This window comes from Leptopilina heterotoma, unplaced genomic scaffold, assembly GCF_015476425.1.
Source record: "Leptopilina heterotoma isolate Lh14 unplaced genomic scaffold, ASM1547642v1 Lhet_134, whole genome shotgun sequence".
NCBI lineage: Eukaryota > Metazoa > Arthropoda > Insecta > Hymenoptera > Figitidae > Leptopilina > Leptopilina heterotoma.
In genome coordinates, this window is record NW_025110853.1 from 4,224,441 (window position 1) to 4,243,282 (window position 18,842).

At 25.8% G+C, this 18,842-nt stretch overlaps 1 protein-coding gene across 2 annotated transcripts in view; it reads right to left on the reverse strand.

The window, feature by feature from the left end:
• Nucleotides 1-18,842, reverse strand: part of LOC122513083 (nuclear hormone receptor E75) — a 126,560-nt gene that overhangs the window by 56,995 nt on the left and 50,723 nt on the right. The gene's annotated exons all lie outside the window — the stretch shown is intronic.

An 18,842-nucleotide genomic window follows, 5' to 3' on the forward strand; every position in this document is an offset into this window, starting at 1 on the left:
GAAAACGAAAATTAATAATTAATAAAATTATGACAAATTTTTAACAAAGGAAAAAGGAAAATTATGATAATGGAAAAATTAAAAATTGAAAGAAATTGTGACAAATTTTTAATAAACGAAAATTACGATTATAGAACAAGTAATAATTAACCAAATAGTGACACATTTTTTTCATTTAGAACATTTAATTATTTAGGACCAAAGGAATAAGGAATTAATTCAATTAATTCGGACAAGTTATGGATTAATTAAATTAATTCGAACAAATTATGAATTAATAAATTACTTTAATTCATTCCAACGATATAATAAGAAGAAAGAAAAAAAAGAAGAGAAAATAAAAAAAAACAAAAGAAGAAAGTAAAGAAGAAGAGAAAAAAGAAGGAAAATCATCAAATTGTCGAAAAAAAGAGAAAAAAATCCGCAATATTATAATAATTGCGTCACACTAAATTATACAGAGATGAAAGAGAAATTTCGGTCACTGCATTTATTATCATTATTTCTTCAAATCGAAAATGCACCCAACAGTTTTTTTTCTAATAAAGACAGAAAAATTCGAATTTTCCTCTATATATACGAAAAAAAAGAAAGAAAAAGAAAAGAAAAACAGAAGAATTTTCGTTAAAAACACTAAACACAATTGAATTTTTGAGAAGTTACAAATTATTGTAAAAATTCAATTATTTTAAAAAATTTTAATAAAATTCTCAGCAAACTTTCAATTATTTTCCAAAAATTTTCTCTATTCAATGATCTTCAATAACTATACTATTTTAATAAAATTTTCCAAAATAATTCAATTATTTAAAAAAAATTTTAATAAAATTCTACTTAAATATTTAATTATTTTTATAAATAATAAAAATTTCACAGGAGTTCAATTATTTACAAATTTTTTATCTGCATGTCTTCGCAATAATTCAATTATTTTCATAAATTATAAAATTTTTTTACAGGAATTCAATTATTTTCATAAATAATAAAATATTTACAGGAATTCAATTATTTTCATAAATAATAAATTTTTTTTGAGGAATTCAATTATTTCCATAAATAAGAAAATTTTTTAGAGGAATTCAATTATTTTCATAAATAATAAAATTCATTTTAGGAATTCAATTATTTTGATAAATAATAAAACTCATTGTTGAATTTCAATTATTTTTAATACAATTTTAATCTTATTTCTCAAAAATTGTAATTATTTCTAAAAATTTGATTAGAATTCGTCAAAAGAATTCAATTATTTAAAAATTTGTTTTGATAAAATTCTTCATAAGAATTCAATTTCAAGAAACATTCAATTCTTGAATAAATTATTTATTTCCGTACATTTAAATAATGGAATTCTAGTAGAATTTTCTAATAAAAATTGATTTATAAATGAATTTCAGTTTAACCTTTAGAGGGCCGGAAAATTTTTAAAAATTTTACTAGTTTTTTAATAAGTAAAATTAAATAAAAAGTCAATTCGATGAAAATAGTAGTGAAAATTAATGGTGGCCACTATAGTGGCCACCCCGGCCGTCTCAAGGTTAAATTTTAGGTCATAATTGAATATTAAAAGTATTGTAGCATGAATTTTTAGAAATAATTGAATTTTGAAAAGGTTTCATATTAAAATCTTTGAAAATTTTGAATTTTTCATACTTTTAACTAACAATTCTGTAGACTTAATTTTTTTGCAAAAGTTAAATTCAATTTTTTTAAATTATGTGAGGTTTTTATTTTCTAATATATATTAATAAAAAAAAATTTTTTTTAATTTAAAAAAATTTAAAAAAAATTTAAAAAAAAAAATTTTTTTTAAATTAAAAAAATTAAAAAAATTTCGTAAAATTGAACAAATGAATTTGAAAATTCGCAAAGAAAGTTTTTCAAAAACTATTAAAAATAATTGATTTAAAGAAAAATTTGAGTTAAAAATTCTAGAAAATATAATAAATTGAAAAAATTTTGAAGAAGTTACAGTAACAATATTCATATTATAATCTAAAATAACGATTTTATCACTGGGTCATTTTTAATTATTATAAAACATGAAGAAATCGATCACTCGGAGTAATCGATTTTTTCATGTTTTATAATAATATTCTTGTAAGTTATTGAATTTCAAATGGTGTGAATTTAAAATTTTTGAAAATCTTAATTCCTATATGAAAAAATAATAAGAATTTGAATAATTTTACAATCGGAGAAATTCGTAATTAAATATAGGTAATAGAACATTTTTTTGAGTATCTAATTTTTAGAGTGAATCAGAATATATTCTTTAGGGTCACGGAAAGAATAAAATTTTGTCTGAAAATCAGGGAAAAGACCGGTAACATACAAAATTAGATTTTTGTGACAATCCTGAAAAAGAAAAGCAAAAAATGAAAGAAAATGAAAAGAAAAGAAGAAGAAGAAAAAATAAAAATAGAAATGGAAGCAGGAAAGATTGGAATAAAGTTTAATTTCCAAAATGAAGAATTTTGTTTGATCCAATTGATGAGTGTTTGAGTATAGAAGTACGGCGTGAATAAACAGTAGTGCGAGAGTACTTTGCAATTGAATGCAAATTTTCCATCGTAATGTTGGACTTGAGAGGACAATGCTCGGGTTCGGTTCTCTTCGGTCAGTGGCCGTGTGCCTTGGACGGTTACGTATCGCGTATTCACGGCGCGAACTTCTCTTTGATCGGTCATCGGCACGACCCTCGACCATTACCGACACATTCAATCAAGTTTATTCACACACAAAGGAAAGAGAAACAAAAAAAAAAAAGAAATATAAATAAAACTCACATGGTGAGTGGCGGAGAGGGGGAAATTAGTCTTGGGTGTGAACGCACTTGATGAGTTCACATTAATTTATATTTGAGCACGCGAGCGCACGTTTCGAATTAAAATAAAAGCACACATTGTCGCTCTGAAAAGAAAACACGATAGAAGCGTGTATAGAAATACTTCCTGTTAGCGACAGAGCCAAAAAAATTCATTTTCAAAATTATTTCTTAATTCTTATATTCAAAAAATTTATAAAAAATGAGTTTTCGTAACTTTTTTAGTCGCGAGAGGAATTTTATATTAAGAAGATTAATTTCTCGAGGATTTATTTTTGAATTTTGTTTCCAAAAAAAGAAAGTTTCTTTGGAAAAAAAGAAGAAAAATAATTGTTTCTTGGAACAAGAAGAAGGAAAATTTATTTCTTTATATAAATAATTTATAGTTAATTGTAAATTAATTTTAAAAAAAGGTAAAAAATGAAATATAAATTCATTTAAAAAATAAAACTAAATACTTAGAGACAATTTTCTTTTACGATAATATTTTCGAAATTTCCCGATAAAGGAGAGACGAGGAGTGAAAGGGGGGCAAATTACAATGTTGCCTAGTGAAAATTTCCCCTGAATTACGTAAGTTGAATACATCGTTCGTCATGTAACTCTCTCGTTGTGACATTTCCTTTCGTCACCACACCCCCTTGTCCACGATATAGAGGTTTATCTTCCGTGGATGTGGAGCAGTATGGTTCGAGGTGAATGACCAGCGTCCAGTTGCGTTCACCGGCCGTCCACCTCCACCTATTCCCACCCACCCCCGCTTCAGCCATTTCTCTCACTCTCCATCCCCACTCCAAAAAATAAAAGCAAAAAAAAAAGAAAAAAACGAAAAAAAAACACACGGCACGCGAATAAGCGCACTCGATCCCTGGATTGGACCTGATTACTCGGCACTTATATGAATTTGGAGCGTCCCAGATCTGGAACACATTGCACTCGGGTTATGACTCACAATTTCAGTATTTCTTTAAACATTTTATCTCTCGTAAGAGTCTGCGATTTTTTTTCAACTGATTATCCCCTGATAATCATCGACCTAAATAAATTTTTCATACATAAGGAAACGAAAAAAATCTATTCTTATCGCAATTTTTCCCTTTCTTTTTTTTTTCTTTTTTTTGAGAATAGGGAGAATTTTTTTATTCTCTTAACTTTTGATGGGAAATAAATCAGGAAGTAAATATTAATATCGGGAATTTTTTTCTCCTTTTTTTGGTAGAAGAAAATAGTTTTTTACTTTTTTGGAAAAAAAGAAATTATTTTTTTTCGGAAATAGGACATTTTTTCTATCTTCAGAAAAAATAAATAAAAAAATAAAATTCTGATTACAAACAAGAAAAAATAAATTTTTTTTTAATGAATAAAATTATTTTTTTAAAAAAATAAATTTTTTTCAGAATAATAAAATTGTGTTTCTTTTTTTTTACAAAAAAAAAAATTATAATTTTTATAAATAATAATTATAATTTTCAATTATAATTTTTATAAATAATAATTTGTATATTATGTGTATCAAATAGAGGTTAACGAAAATATTTTTCGATAATTAGAAATTAATTCAAGAGAAAGAAAAATTTTTGTTGGTCACGATTTTTTTTCGAAGATATTTTGAATTCCTTGAGACAATGACATGAAAAAGGGACATCGGAGAGAATGATGGTAATTATTAGCGATGGAATAAAGAAAAACAGGCGCAATGACATGCGAGAATAACACAAAACAATGTTGAATGCTATTTGGAGAAAGTATTTAACACGAGGGAATTAGAAAATTTTTCCTAATCATGAATTAAAAAAAAACGGATCCACTTTTGAAAATTAGTGGAAAATAAAAATAAAATTCTGAAAAGTTAAATAAAATAATAAAAATAAAGGAAAATATAAAATTAAAATAATAAAAATGAATTCATTTTTTTTAATTTGTAGAAAATAAAAATAAAATTTTGAAAAGTTAAATATAATTTTATAAATAAAGTAAAATTATAAAAAACGAATCCACTTTTTTTCCTTTATTTTTATATTTTATTTAACTTTTCAAATTTTATTTTCATTTTATTTCTAAAGAAAATAATAAAAATATAGTAAAATATAAAATTAAAATAATAAAAAGTTCCCAAAGTTCTGAAAGTTCAAGTTAACAACGAAATATTTTATTATTTTATTAAATTTGTATTTTGATTAAAAAATATTCTGTAAATTAAAAAAATTAATTCTTAACGAGAATGTTTAATTTACTTTATTTTCCCTTCCATTTAGTAAATTTCAAAAAATTTAATTTAATTTTAAAAAATAGGAAAATAATTCGTTTGTTCAAGATTCAAAACTTTAGGAAAATGGAAAAAAATATAAAAATAATGCAAAACACAAAAATAAACTATGAAAGTAAAAATAAATATAAATGCAGTAAAAATTAAATGAATCAATATAAATCGAGATATAAATGTGAATGAAAATAAAATTAATTAATTAATTATAGAAACAAAAAAAAAATAAAAGGAAAAAGAAATAAATAATAGTAGAAATAAAATGAGATATAAATATAAAGTTAAAAATAAATGTGAATATAAAAAAACTGTATAAATATAGAGAAAAGTATAAATATATAAACAGAGGAAAATAAGTGACAAATAAATGAATGAAAAGTGTAAAAAATATAAAAATAAACATAAGATAAAAAATTAATATGTAGGTAATAATAAATGCAACTATAAAAATATACAGAAAAATAAGTTTAAAATAAAAAATGTATGTAAAAATAAAAGTCAGTTTAAAAATATTTATTTTTTATATTTACATTTGTAATGAACTATGTATTATAAATATATTTACATTTATAAATATAAAAAAATCTGTAAATATAGAAAAAATATAAATTTAGAAATAGAGAAAAATAAATGAAAAATTAATAAATGGAAAGTGGAAAAATATAAAGCAAAATAAAAAAAATATGTAAAAATAAATGTAAGTATAAAAAATATAGAAAAAATATAGAAAAATACAAATACAGGAATAGTAACAAATTAATGGAAAAATAAATAGAAAGTGGAATAAATTATAAAAAGTTGCAAATAAAAAAAAATGTAAAAATAAAAGTAAGTATAAAAATAAGTGTAAATACAGAAATGTGTATAAATATATAAATAAAATAAAATACAGAAATATCAAAAAATGAATAGAAAAATAAATAAAAAGTGGAGAAAATAAAAATAAGCTTTAAAATAAAACAATATAAATAATTAATTAGAAATATAAAAATAAAAATAAAAAAATAGATATAAAAATTTACATGTAAAATAAATAAATATTTAATGAATACAAGAAAGTAAATATAAAAATAAAGAAATAGAAAATTAAATTTTTGATTTGAGGAGAAAAATAAGAAAAATGAAAATAAAAATACAGGAAAAAATTTGCCGGGTGACATAACAAAAAAATAATATTATAAAACATAAATTACAGCAATCAGAGAATATTGCTTATCGGTTTTATGAACACACGTATACACATACTACATATATGTATATAATTATGCGCGTTTATCGCGTTTCCCGCACTTTCCATGCTCGTTAAGAGTCAGTTACATAAGGAGGAAAGTAGGCAAGCACGAATTTGGTTATTCGGTCAGCGGTGTGAGCGCCGCGGGCCAATGAAGTAACGACGCGCGACTCCAATTTTGAATAGTCCATCTCAATATAGACTTCCACTTACGCAAAACATCTCTCTCATATCTTTCTCTCTTTCCCTTCAATTTTCACTTCCTACATTTGATTTCATCTCTACTAGGAAATATAGTCCCGCGAGTTAATTATTACAAAACAGGTAATTATATATATACATATTATCAAATCCCATTTACACACAAAGAATAATTTTTTCCATATAATCGAAGAAATGAGAAGAAATGAGACTAAATGAGAAGAAAAAAAACAAAAAACAGGAAAAAATATTCTTTACAGCAAAGAAATTTACATTTACACGTGGGAAATGTGATATATTTGCGAAAAAGAAATTTCAATTTGCTTGTATTTTTTTTTTTTTTTTGCAACATTGTAGAAAAAAAATTGCTACCTACTTAATTGTGTATAAAATATAATAAAATAATAATAATTTATAATAATTAATTAATTAATAATTTTTTCCTGATAAAGAGAAAAAGAGAAAGAGAGAAAAGAGGAAATTTTTGTCTTCTAGGCAAAAACTAACGGACGATTTGAAAACACTCCTGCGAGTGCAAAGCTCAGTTTCTTCCCCCTTCAACTGTGTTTCCTCGGTTATTCTTCGCTTAACCGTGTACTCCTGCAGTTCATTGAACTTCCTAACGCCCGTTATCAATGCTAATAGTTACAGAGTGCAATAAGCAACGTCGACGTAAAGGGACCGATATTCACCATGTGTCCCCATGTCTATTACACACCCGGACACAGTTTCCGGGTTGGAATTTCTTTCTTTTTTTTTTATATTTTCAGTGCGCCCATTCCTTCATTTCCGCTCTATGGGGACACTGGTATTTATTAAAGCGAAGTCTCAGTGTTTCCTTTTCAATTATTCATTGTTGGGTTCTGCATAAAAATTGTCGACGAAAAAGGAAGAAGAAATTTTTTTGGAGTTTTTTTTCAATCAATAGAGTAAATTTGAATATATTTATTTATTATATTTACTATTATTATTTATTTATTTATTAAAAATTATTGATAGGCCAGATAGTACGTAACCTAGCAGTAATCTTGCGGCAAGCTTGCCGCAAGATTACTACAAGGTTACGTACTATTTGGACTGTCGAAATAAAATACTGAAGTCCGTAACGTTTTTTGAAAAAGAAAAATCAAAAAAGAATTCTTTTCAAGTTCAATTCTTCTATGTGTATAAATTTTTGAAAAATCAATTGTTACATAAAAGACAATATTGTTAGTCATCTAAAAATTAAATTTGACGACTGAATTTTTCCATAATTTCTAAATTAAATTACATTAAAAAATAGTGTTAGTATTATTCAAAACTAGAAAAATTTTAAATATTTTTGAGTAAAATAAATCTCAAAAATATTTAAATAATAAACGGTCACTAACTTCAAAAATATATATATATTATTTGGATAATTTTATTTTAAAATAAAAATTAAAATATTATTACAGTTTTACGACAATTAAAATTTTCAAAGATTTCAATTTAAAAATAATTTGAAATTTAATAAATTATTAATAATTTTTCAGAAATTTAAAATCTAAAAATCCCCACTAAAACGCTTCTAATATTCAATTATTATCTAAAATTATTTTAACTGAAATTCAATTTTAAATCAATTCTCGTTACAAAACTGTACGAGAATTCAATTATTATTTAAATAAAAAAACAAATAATTTACTTTGAATAAAATAATATTTTTTAAAATTGAATTGTTTTAAAATAACAATAATAAAATTTTTTAAAAATTGGATTTTTTCGAACAATTTTCATCAAATTTTCAGGAATAATTGAAGTTTACGAAAGAATTTTATAACTTATGAGAATAATTATTGTGACGAATTTTATTAAAAAATTTTTTTCGTTGAATAGTTGAATTTTTTTGTGAAATTTTATTGAAATAGGTAGATATTGAAAATAGTTGTAATTTGAAAAATTTTTGAAATTAAAAAAATTTCTATGATGAATTTTCTTTAAATTTTTTGAAAATAATTGAATTATTACGATGATTTACATTAAAATTTTCGAAAATAATTAAATTCTTTCAAGGACTTTAATTAAAAATATATTGAAATTGAAAATAATATAATTAAATTCTAATAAACAATTTATTATTAACATTTTTTTAAATAATTGAATTCTTTTGACAAATTTTAATAAAATTTTTAAGAATAATTGCATTTCTCGAAAAATTCACTTAAAATTGTATTAAAAATAATTGAAATCCTGCGAATTAAAAAAATTTTTTTTTAATATTTGAGTTCTTTAGAAGAATTTTATTATATTTATAAAAAATAAAAATAATTGAATTTCTGAGAAGAAGTTTATAATAATTTATGAAAATAATTGAATTCCTGCGAAGAATTTTATTTATAATTTTTGTAAATAATTGCTTTTTTGGGAAAAATTTTATAAAATTATGTTTCAAATAATTGAATTCCTGTAAAAATTTTATTATCCAGGAAAGTAATTGAATGTTTGCAAAAAAATTTTTTAAATTTTTTCAAAATAATTGAATTTTTTGGTAAATTCTTTATTAAAATATTTGTTATTGGAAATAATTGAATTCCTGCGAAAAATTTTATTATTTATAAAAATAAATTGAGTTCTTGGATTGGGTAATTGGGTAATTGAGTTAAGAAAATAATTGAATTTTTAGAACAAATTAAAAAATTTTTTTTTTTAATATTTCAATTCTTTACAAGAATTTATTATTTATAAAAATACTTGAATTCTTGGGAAGAATTTTATAAAAAAATCTTCACAAATAATTGATTATTTTCGAAAAATTGCATGAAATTTTTTTAATTTAAATAATTGAATTCCTGTTTGATAATTTTAATATTTATAAAAATAATTTAATGTTTGCAACGAATTTTGTAAAATTTTGTTTAAATAATTCGTGATTAAAATTACAATTCGTAATCAAAATTATAATTCGCAGTCAAAATTACAATTCGTAATCAAAATTACAATGTGTAATCAAAATTCTGATTCTCTAACTAAAATTACACTTCGTTCGCAGTTTTTTTAAGGATATTAAATTGAGACAAAAAACGTATGAAAACGTATCAATTTGATATCCTTAGAAAAACTGTGATAATTAAAATTGTAAATTATAATCCAATAGAAAATATTATTTAAATCGAATTGACATTAATTAGTACAGAGTTTAGTACAGAGTGTGACATATTGTATATAATTATAATAATATAATTAAAGCAAAGGCAATCGAGATTGGAGGAATTGAAATATAAATTTGTTTGCCGAGGCGAAATGCGGTAATTGCCCCGCCTCAGGAAGCAAGTGAGCGTTGAACTATGTCTATGCACAGGCGATTGCATCGATAGACAAATGCATCGTCGACTACTAGAGCTAAAGCCGCGAATATATACAGTTAGACGAACCAAATTCGCGACAATGAACGATGAAGTCAAGCGATGTAACGACGACGCGATGCGAGGAGGACAACGACGATGAAGACGAAGACACGACCTATTTTTAGATATATGCGAATATGTCCCGGGCAAATTTATTCCTCGCTACAATATATTCTCTCACCTCTTTTGGTTCATTACCCCTTTTTTCTCTCCCCCTCCTCTCTAACGTTTCGCTTTTTGTCCCAAGTGAAAAAATTGTATAAATTTTTGTGGGAAAAAAACTTAACTCTAAACTGCGAACTGCCGGGATTCGAACCCTGAACTTCGCACGGCGAGTCTAGCACTATAACCACAAGACCACGAAATCCTATATTACTTTCATGTAACTTAAATAAATTATATTTAGTTCAAATAAAAAGGTCCTCTGGGTGTAGGAAATTAATAAAAAAGTACAATTTAGGAAAGAATTAAAATAGAATATGGGAAATAAAAAGAAAACAGAAATTGGGAAAAAGAAGAAATAGAATATGGGCAATAGAAGAAATAGAATATAGGAAATAAAATAGAGTATAGAAAATCAATTAGAATAAAAAAAAAATAGTGTAGAAAATAAATTAGAATATAGAAAAAAATAGCGTAGAAAATAAATTAGAATACCGAAAGTAAAATAGAATATAGAAAATAAAATAGATCATAGAAATTAAAAAAGAACATGTAGAAAATAAAATACAATGTAGAAAATAAACAAAATAGGACATAAGGGCTCAAATATAGAAATTTATCGCGAAAGTAATCGTATACAAGAAAAATGAGTGAAATCTCCATTTGGCGATTCAAATTTAGAGAATATATAGATGATGACGGATTTGGTCACTTGGCATGGATTGGTTAAGAGATTTCCACTTAAGTGACTAAGACTTGGGGCTGATGACCCCCCCCCCCCCTCTCTCTCTCTTTCTCTCTCTTGATTTTCTTCCTACAAGCGTGCTATTTTCGTGTCTACATTAAGCGCAGATTCTCGGCGATAAGTGCAACGGGGTATGCGGAAGAGTTCATGAAGATGCCCCCGAAGATCTCTCTGTCCATCGACCCGTAAAAGACCCCTTTGCGTCGTGCAAAAAAAAATTCACAAAACGCACATATAAAGTCAATTTTTTTCACGAATAGATAAAATATAATATCGATTCAATGATTATTTTCTTTATGAAGAGGAAACGTTTTTCCCTGAAATCGCTATTCTAGGCAAAAACGTTTTAAGTTTGTCTTGGAATAGCGAAAGTTTTAATTGAAGTAACTAAAAATATTGCTAATATAGTGAAATTTTTAGCTTGTAAAAGTAAAGCCTTTTCTCCTTTCCAAATATGTTTTTGATAAATTTTTTTTTTATTTTATTGTTATATTTTTCGGTACTTTTATTTCTTCTTATTTTTTTATTCTCATTCCTACTTTTATTTCCTGAAGGAGAAAAATTGCAAAATTTTACTTTTGTAACGAACATTCAGGGGAGGGTTCGCTTTCATTTTTAACTATATCAAGAAAATAATTTAAATATTTCATAGAAATTTTTAAGAAAATTTTTTGAGAGAAATGCAATTGTCAGCAAATATTTTGACACTTTTTGAATTTTTATTTTTCTTAAAAATTATTAGATTTTAAAATCCATCCGTAATTTTGTAAAAAATATGTTTTTGTACCCATAAAAAAAATTGTCGAATGAAAAAATTGATTTTTACTATTTTTGAAGCATTATTTTTGAAAAAATGTTTTTAGGTTGAAAATATTAAAAAAAAAAAAAGATTGCTAGGTATTTAATTTTTTTATATGTAAATTCACTTGTTTTTTTTCCTAACTAATTTGAAATCATATTTTTTAAATCATAAAATATATAAAAATTATGATAAAATTATGATTTGAAATTAGTGAGTTTCGGCGCCAACTTCAGAGACATAATTTTTTATAAACTGGAACTATAGCCACAACTTCACTTGGACTTTTACAAGTTGATTACCTCACCCCGAGATCCTTGAAAATAAAAATAATCTTCATTTCCCCAAATCGGAAGATGGAGATATTTTAAAAATCGTCACAGATTTTCAAAAAAAACAAATATTAGGGGAGAAAATGACATTTTAATTTTGAGGTTAGGAGTGTCTAGTATATTACATGAAACTTCGAGAGGGAGGGGGATGGTATCAAGAAAAAATGGCGCTAATATCCGTAACACTGTCGAACATCATAGTTAAGTGGAACAAGGGGGAAAAGGAACAAGAGGGGCTAAGAGGCGCAAAGAGGGGGATGTCCAAAAATCGTAATAAAATAGTCTGACGCAATATTAAGGATGGCCTCCCAAATAGAAGTAGAGATTCGTAACATTTTTTTCTAAATTGCGTAATACGTTTTATTTCTCTCCTCTTTCTTTTTGGGAATAAATTGAACAAAAAAAAAAAAAATTTGTAAAAGTCAAGTTTAAAATTTGAATACTTGTTTACGAGAAAAGAGTTCTTTTTTGGAGCAGGGAATTTATTTTATATAATATATGTTGAGAATTCCTTTCGCGAAGACACGAGCAGCATTTGGCCTTGTTCGGTCACTGGCTTCGTGTACACAAAAAACAATTTTTTGGGGAGAAAATGCCATGTGTGCGTATTATACGCATATATAATAAGATATATCAGTCTCGTCTCTTATTTTTTTTCTCTTTCTTTTTTCGTCAATTGTTATTTAGTCGTCTTCTCTATATATTGAGTCTCGTGGTCAAGGTCCTTTCAAAGATTCTCATTTTTTTTGTGAATGCAAAATACAAGAATAAGAAGAAGAGAGAAAGAAAGAATGGAATTTTCACAAAGGCGAAATAGATTAAAAATACAGAAAGGTCAAGAATGATGTAATATTATATCGAGAATGGAGAGGATTTTTTTGGAATTTAGAAAAATAACCTTTGCTTCAGAATTATAGCAATATAGCAATTATCTAATTGGGTCCTTTTTTCTTTAATTTTTATTTTACTTTTTATTCTATTGTTTAATTTAATTTAATTTTTATTTTTTATTTGAAGGGCATTTGAACCATTATGACGTCACAGTTTTTTTGCACAAACTGTGACGTCATAATGGTTCAAATGCCCTTCAAATAAAAAATAAAAGTAAAAATAAAAATTAAGAGCCCTTAAGTTTACATTTAATTTAAATTTAACTTTTAACTATATTTTTGACTCTATATTTGTTTTTAATTTTACTTTTAATTTTATACCCGATTTTAATTTTAATTTTTATATATTTTTTTATTCTAAGTTTACATTTGATATAAATTTTACTTTTAATTTCATTTTTGACTCTATTTTTAATTTTGGGTTTAATTTTACTTTCAACTTTTCGTTTTGATTTGAGATAAAATTTAATCTCTAAATTTTACTCCTTGTTTATTTTAATTTTACTTTCATATTCGATTTCATTGTTGATTTTATTGTAATTTTGATTTTAATTTCATATTCTATTGTTGAGTTTATTTTCATTTTTGATCTCAATTTTACTTTAATTTATTTTTCATTTTTAAGTTTTTGTTTTGATTTCAAAGAGAAGTTTAGTCTCTAAATTTTCTTTTTGATTTTAATTTTACTTTTGTTTTTACAATTTCATTTAAAAATTAAAATTCTTCGTTTCGTCTTGAGAGAGAAGTCACTCTTTAAATTTTCCTTTTCGACTATAATTTTACTTTTTCTTTTGATTTCAATTTTAATTTGTTATTAATTTAATTTTTCGTTTTGACTCGAGAAAAAAACAGAGAAAGAGAAAGGGGGGAGAATTTAATTTCCAATTTTAATTTTTCGTTTTGACTCCAGAAAAAAACAGAGAGAAGAAGAGGGGGGAGAATTTAATTTCCAATTTTTGTTTTTGAATTTGACTCGAAAAAAAACAGAGAGGGGGAGGATTTAATTTACAATTTTAATTTTTCGTTTTGACTCGAGAAAAAAACAGAGAGAGAGAAAGGGGGGGGAGAATTTAATTTCCAATTTTAATTTTTGGTTTCGACTTGAGCAGAAACAAAGTAAAAGAAAGAGGGGGAGAATTTAATTTCCAATTCTAATTTTTCGTTCTGACTAGAGACAAAGAGCGAGAGGGAGAGAGAGAGAGAGAAAGAGAGAAAAGTGAGTCCCTAAAATCGAATCGAATTGGAATGTGCGAATTCATGAGGATTCGCAAATTGAGATTGAAACGCTAGTCACGAGTCACGGTGAGTCCATCGTCCGGCCACGTGGAGGGTAGACATTATCGTCAATAGTGAATTTGGCGAAGTAACCATTGAAAGAGAAGAAATAAAAAATAAAAGAAGAAGAAGAAGAAGAAGAAGAAAAGACATGTCTTCGCTTCCAAGTGTCACTGACTCCTGTTCGTAGGTGATCGACCTCCATAGTCTTGCCCCTACCTCCTTCATTCGAACCTCCTTCCACATCATTCCATCAACTCTTTTCTTCCATCTTGAACTCATCGTTTTACTCTCTCTCTTTCTCTCTCTTTCTCACTCCTGCCCTTCATCGACACTCTACCTCGTAAGCATGTACCACTGACGTAATATCGGTTATTCAACTTGCTTGACCAGTGACGAAATGCCAAGGTCCTTATGCTTCGCTCTGCGAAAATTCTCTTTGTACTTTATTTCCCTCTCTTATTATTATTATTAATTGCACACGATTTATCCTCGGTTAGTTTCATTTCTGACATTTTTTCTTAGTAATTAATCGTCAATATTATAATTAATTGGCTATATTTTAAATAATCGTGTGTATTTAAATCGTACTTATCCTATTTATTAAGCGTATTTATAAATAGTTTAATTATTCATTAATATTTCCTAATTTCGTTTCGGCGCGTCGAACCCCGGGTTCAATTCCCAGTCCCCCCAAATTTGTTTTCAAAATTTTCATCGATCTAGATATCAACAATTAATTAAGGCAACGATTACATAAATAATAATTGAAAGTATTAAGTAATTTTTAATTGTATAATAAATATTTCCAATATTAATTAATTGATATTAATTAAATAAATAATTAATAATAATTGGATATTCATTAAAATATTAATCAGATTTAATTAATTTAAAATAATCGTTTAAATAAAATCAATATTTTAAATATTCAAACAAATTTTGTAATTCGATTATTGCATTGATTTTTCGAAATAATTTTGTTTCAAAATGTTTATCTCCTTTTGTCTAAGAATTAAACCTGATTAAAATCGATCACTGATTAGGACCGTTTTTCAAATCGTAACCAAGTCTAAATTATAAATTTTTTTCGATTTAGTTATTTTCTGTTATCTATTTCTGATTTTTCGACTTGATTTAAAAGAAAATCTAAAAAATAAATTTTTCATCAATGACAAAAATGACAATTTATAATAATAAAAAAATAAATAAAAAAATAATAATCAATAATAAAAGGAAAATAATAATTAATAATAAAGTAATAGTTAAAAGTGATTAGAAAAAAAATCTGTAAATAATAATAATAAAAAATAATTTTAAAATATTTAAATATAAATAAAAGTAAAGAAAATAAAAATATTTTGAAAAAAAAATTTAAAAATTTAGAGTGAATAGAAGAAGAAAAAATTCGAAGAGGAACTTGAATCGAGTGAAGTTTAGAGTCTCTAATACAAATCAAATGATTTGTAAACAGTGACTTTTAAGTGAGAGTAGGGGGAATGAGGCCCGAATTAGTGGTCCCCTTCCGGAATAACCGAAAGTGTTTTCTGTTGAGGAATGATTTCATGATTATAGGGGTTCCATGAGCTCCTTTTTTCCCCTACATTATATGGGTATTAATTTTTCTTTATTCACAGGAAGTTATACGCTATATACCAAAATTATCATAATTAAAGGTGTTCTCAATTATCGTACCCTTGGAATTTTTCTCCTTTTTTTCTAAGGACGTGGGGGAGGAGTGGGGGGGGGGCTATTTGACTCCTAATCGTCAAAAGTGATTTAGAAAATTTTCAAAACTAGGTTGAATATTAAACTATAGAACATTGTAAACGTCAGCTGAAAATAATTTTCAATTCACGTTTAAAAATAAAATATTTTTGTAAATTTTCTCTTATTTTGTAGAATTTAGGAATTAATTATTAATTTAATTAATTATCTTATTAATCTATCAAATTAATTTAACTTAAATTCAACTGACTTAATTTAACATAACATCAACTATATTTAATTTGAATTAAAGTTGATTAAAATTTAATAACATATTAACAATTAATGAAAAATTGATTAAAATGAAATTAAAATTGATGAAAATTGTATGACTAAATAATATAAAGTTCAAATTATATTAATTGAAATGTGATTAAAATTGAATTGAAACTGATTGAAATCAATTAAAATTAAATTAAAAATGAAAATTAATTAAAGTGATATTAAAATTACTAAAAATTGAATTTAATTGAAATTAAATTATTAAAATTGCAGTCAATTAAAATTTTAGTGAAATTTAAGAAATTCAATTAAAATTCATGTAAATTTAATTAAGATATCTAAATTTAATTAAAATTAAAATAAACTTAATTGAAACTAAAATGAATTTAATTACAGTGAAATTGAATGCAATTAAAATGAAAATAAATTTAACTGAAACAAAAATAGAATTAAAAAAAAAAATTGTTAATTTGATCAAATTAAAAAATTACACCTCTTCAGGTGTAACAGTTACATTGACACTTTTTTTCCCACTAAATGGATTCCTTCCTTTTTATACATGTAAAATAATTTAAATTTTTTGCGCGTTATTTCTTTCTTCTTTTCTACTTCTTTTTATTTTTTTTTCATTTTTTGCAAAAAAAGGACATTTGACAAATAGTATGTGTATACATATATGGAGGAAATCGGTCATTCGTGAATTAAATATTCTATGATTTTGAAAGAAGTCTCTCTCTCTCTCTCTCTCTCTCTCTCTCTCTGCGAAATCCTGGCACGTGTCTGTTTCTATGCCGATATATAGGATTCCGTTATCCTGAGATCCTGGGACATTCAACTTGCACTCGTGTAAAGGATACTGAACCAAGCTATATATGCCAGATGCGTACATATCCATGAACGCCTTTAAACACACCTACAAGTATTTTTGCGCAGTGTGAGTGAAAAAGCGGTGAGCGACCTATGGGCTCTCAACATATTGCGAATATTCGCATCGTGTCAACGTACTCTCCTCTCCTTCTCATCAGTGAGAAGTACGAATTTTTTTTTCTTTTTTTCTTTTTATTTTTTTGCACGTGTGTGATCAAGCCCACACCACTCCCCTCCCACCCATCCGAAAAAAAGGAATTTATTCGCGAAATTTATCTTCCCTTTCTAAATTTCATTCCTAAAAAAGAATATTCTTTAACCAAGTATAATGAGAAATTTAATAAAATTAATTTAAAACAGGACCTTCTCATTTTTTCTGAGAATTAGTAAAAATTATTTAATTAAAAAATAGAATTAAATGTACCCAATGGGAAATTTACAACTGGCGTAGTACTGCGCCAGCACTGGCAGCACTGGCGGCAAGGCTGAGAGCCAGCACTGGCATGGCACTGGGATGATAACGCCGTCTGGCGCTGCCGAAGTACTGTCTGTCAGTGCTGCCAGACAGCGCTGGCGCAACACTGGACCAGTGCTGGCTAAGAATATTGCCGCAATAAATGCCTTATTGTTATTAATTAGTCGTAAATTCATAATTATAAATAATTTAACAACAAAATGGTAAATAATATTAATAAATAGTTATTATTCATAAAATATTTCTCTTCTTAAAGAAATTGTATTAAAGAAGGAGACTAACAATGGATATAGTAACTGAAGTAGAAAAAAATTGTTTATACCCAATGGGAAATGCCAGTGTAGTGCTGATGTTCACCACTGGCTTAGTACTCAGACGATTGTTCGGCGTAGTCTAGCCGAGCCTCGACAATTAGTGCTGGCGCAGTACAGAATTTTTGTTTCGCCAAAGCTTGGACAAGCCACGGCGGCAAGTGCTGGCTGAGTATAGAAAAATTGTTCACGGCGCTCTTTGCCAACATTGCTTTTTTGACATAAACTTGAAAAAAATTATAAAAAAAGTTTATGAATGTTTATAAATATAAATTTATTGAAAAAAATTAATATTTTAATTTTCAGTTGTTCATTTTTTATTCTTATTAAATTTAATAATAACAATTTAACACAATTGTCTAACTTTGTAAATAATAAATTATTTAAACAAATTAAAATTATAAACAAAATTTAAACTTTAATCTCAATAATAATTTGGTTCCTATCAAAATACTATTATACTTCTTACTATGAATAAAAAATTATTTAAAAATTACCACGTAATTTAAGAATTACGTAAAATGTTAAATGCAATAAGTAAAGTAATTTAATTTAATTATTAAAACGTTAGTTTAATTTATTTTATTTCGATTTATTATTTCTAACGTATCCCTATTTTTTTCTCATCTTTTACTCAATAGTTGTATGTCTGAATGATACTGAGATATTAATACTTTTCTGTACACATGTGTCGTTAGCATAGTGGTTAGAGTGTTAGTCTGTTAGTCCGTAGGTCGTAGGTTCGATTCCCCTCGTCAGCAATTTTGTTTATTTTCATAGGTTTGCGATATTTCTAGATTCCAATCGTTAGGTACTAAAATATGAAAATCTAATCCACACTTACTGTAATTGTTTATTATTTAATTTTTAAATGTTACCCAATGGGAAATTTACAACTGGCGTAGTACTGCGCCAGCACTGGCAGCACTGGCGGCAAGGCTGAGAGCCAGCACTGGCATGGCACTGGGATGATAACGCCGTCTGGCGCTGCCGAAGTACTGTCTGTCAGTGCTGCCAGACAGCGCTGGCGCAACACTGGACCAGTGCTGGCTAAGAATATTGCCGCAATAAATGCCTTATTGTTATTAATTAGTCGTAAATTCGTAATTA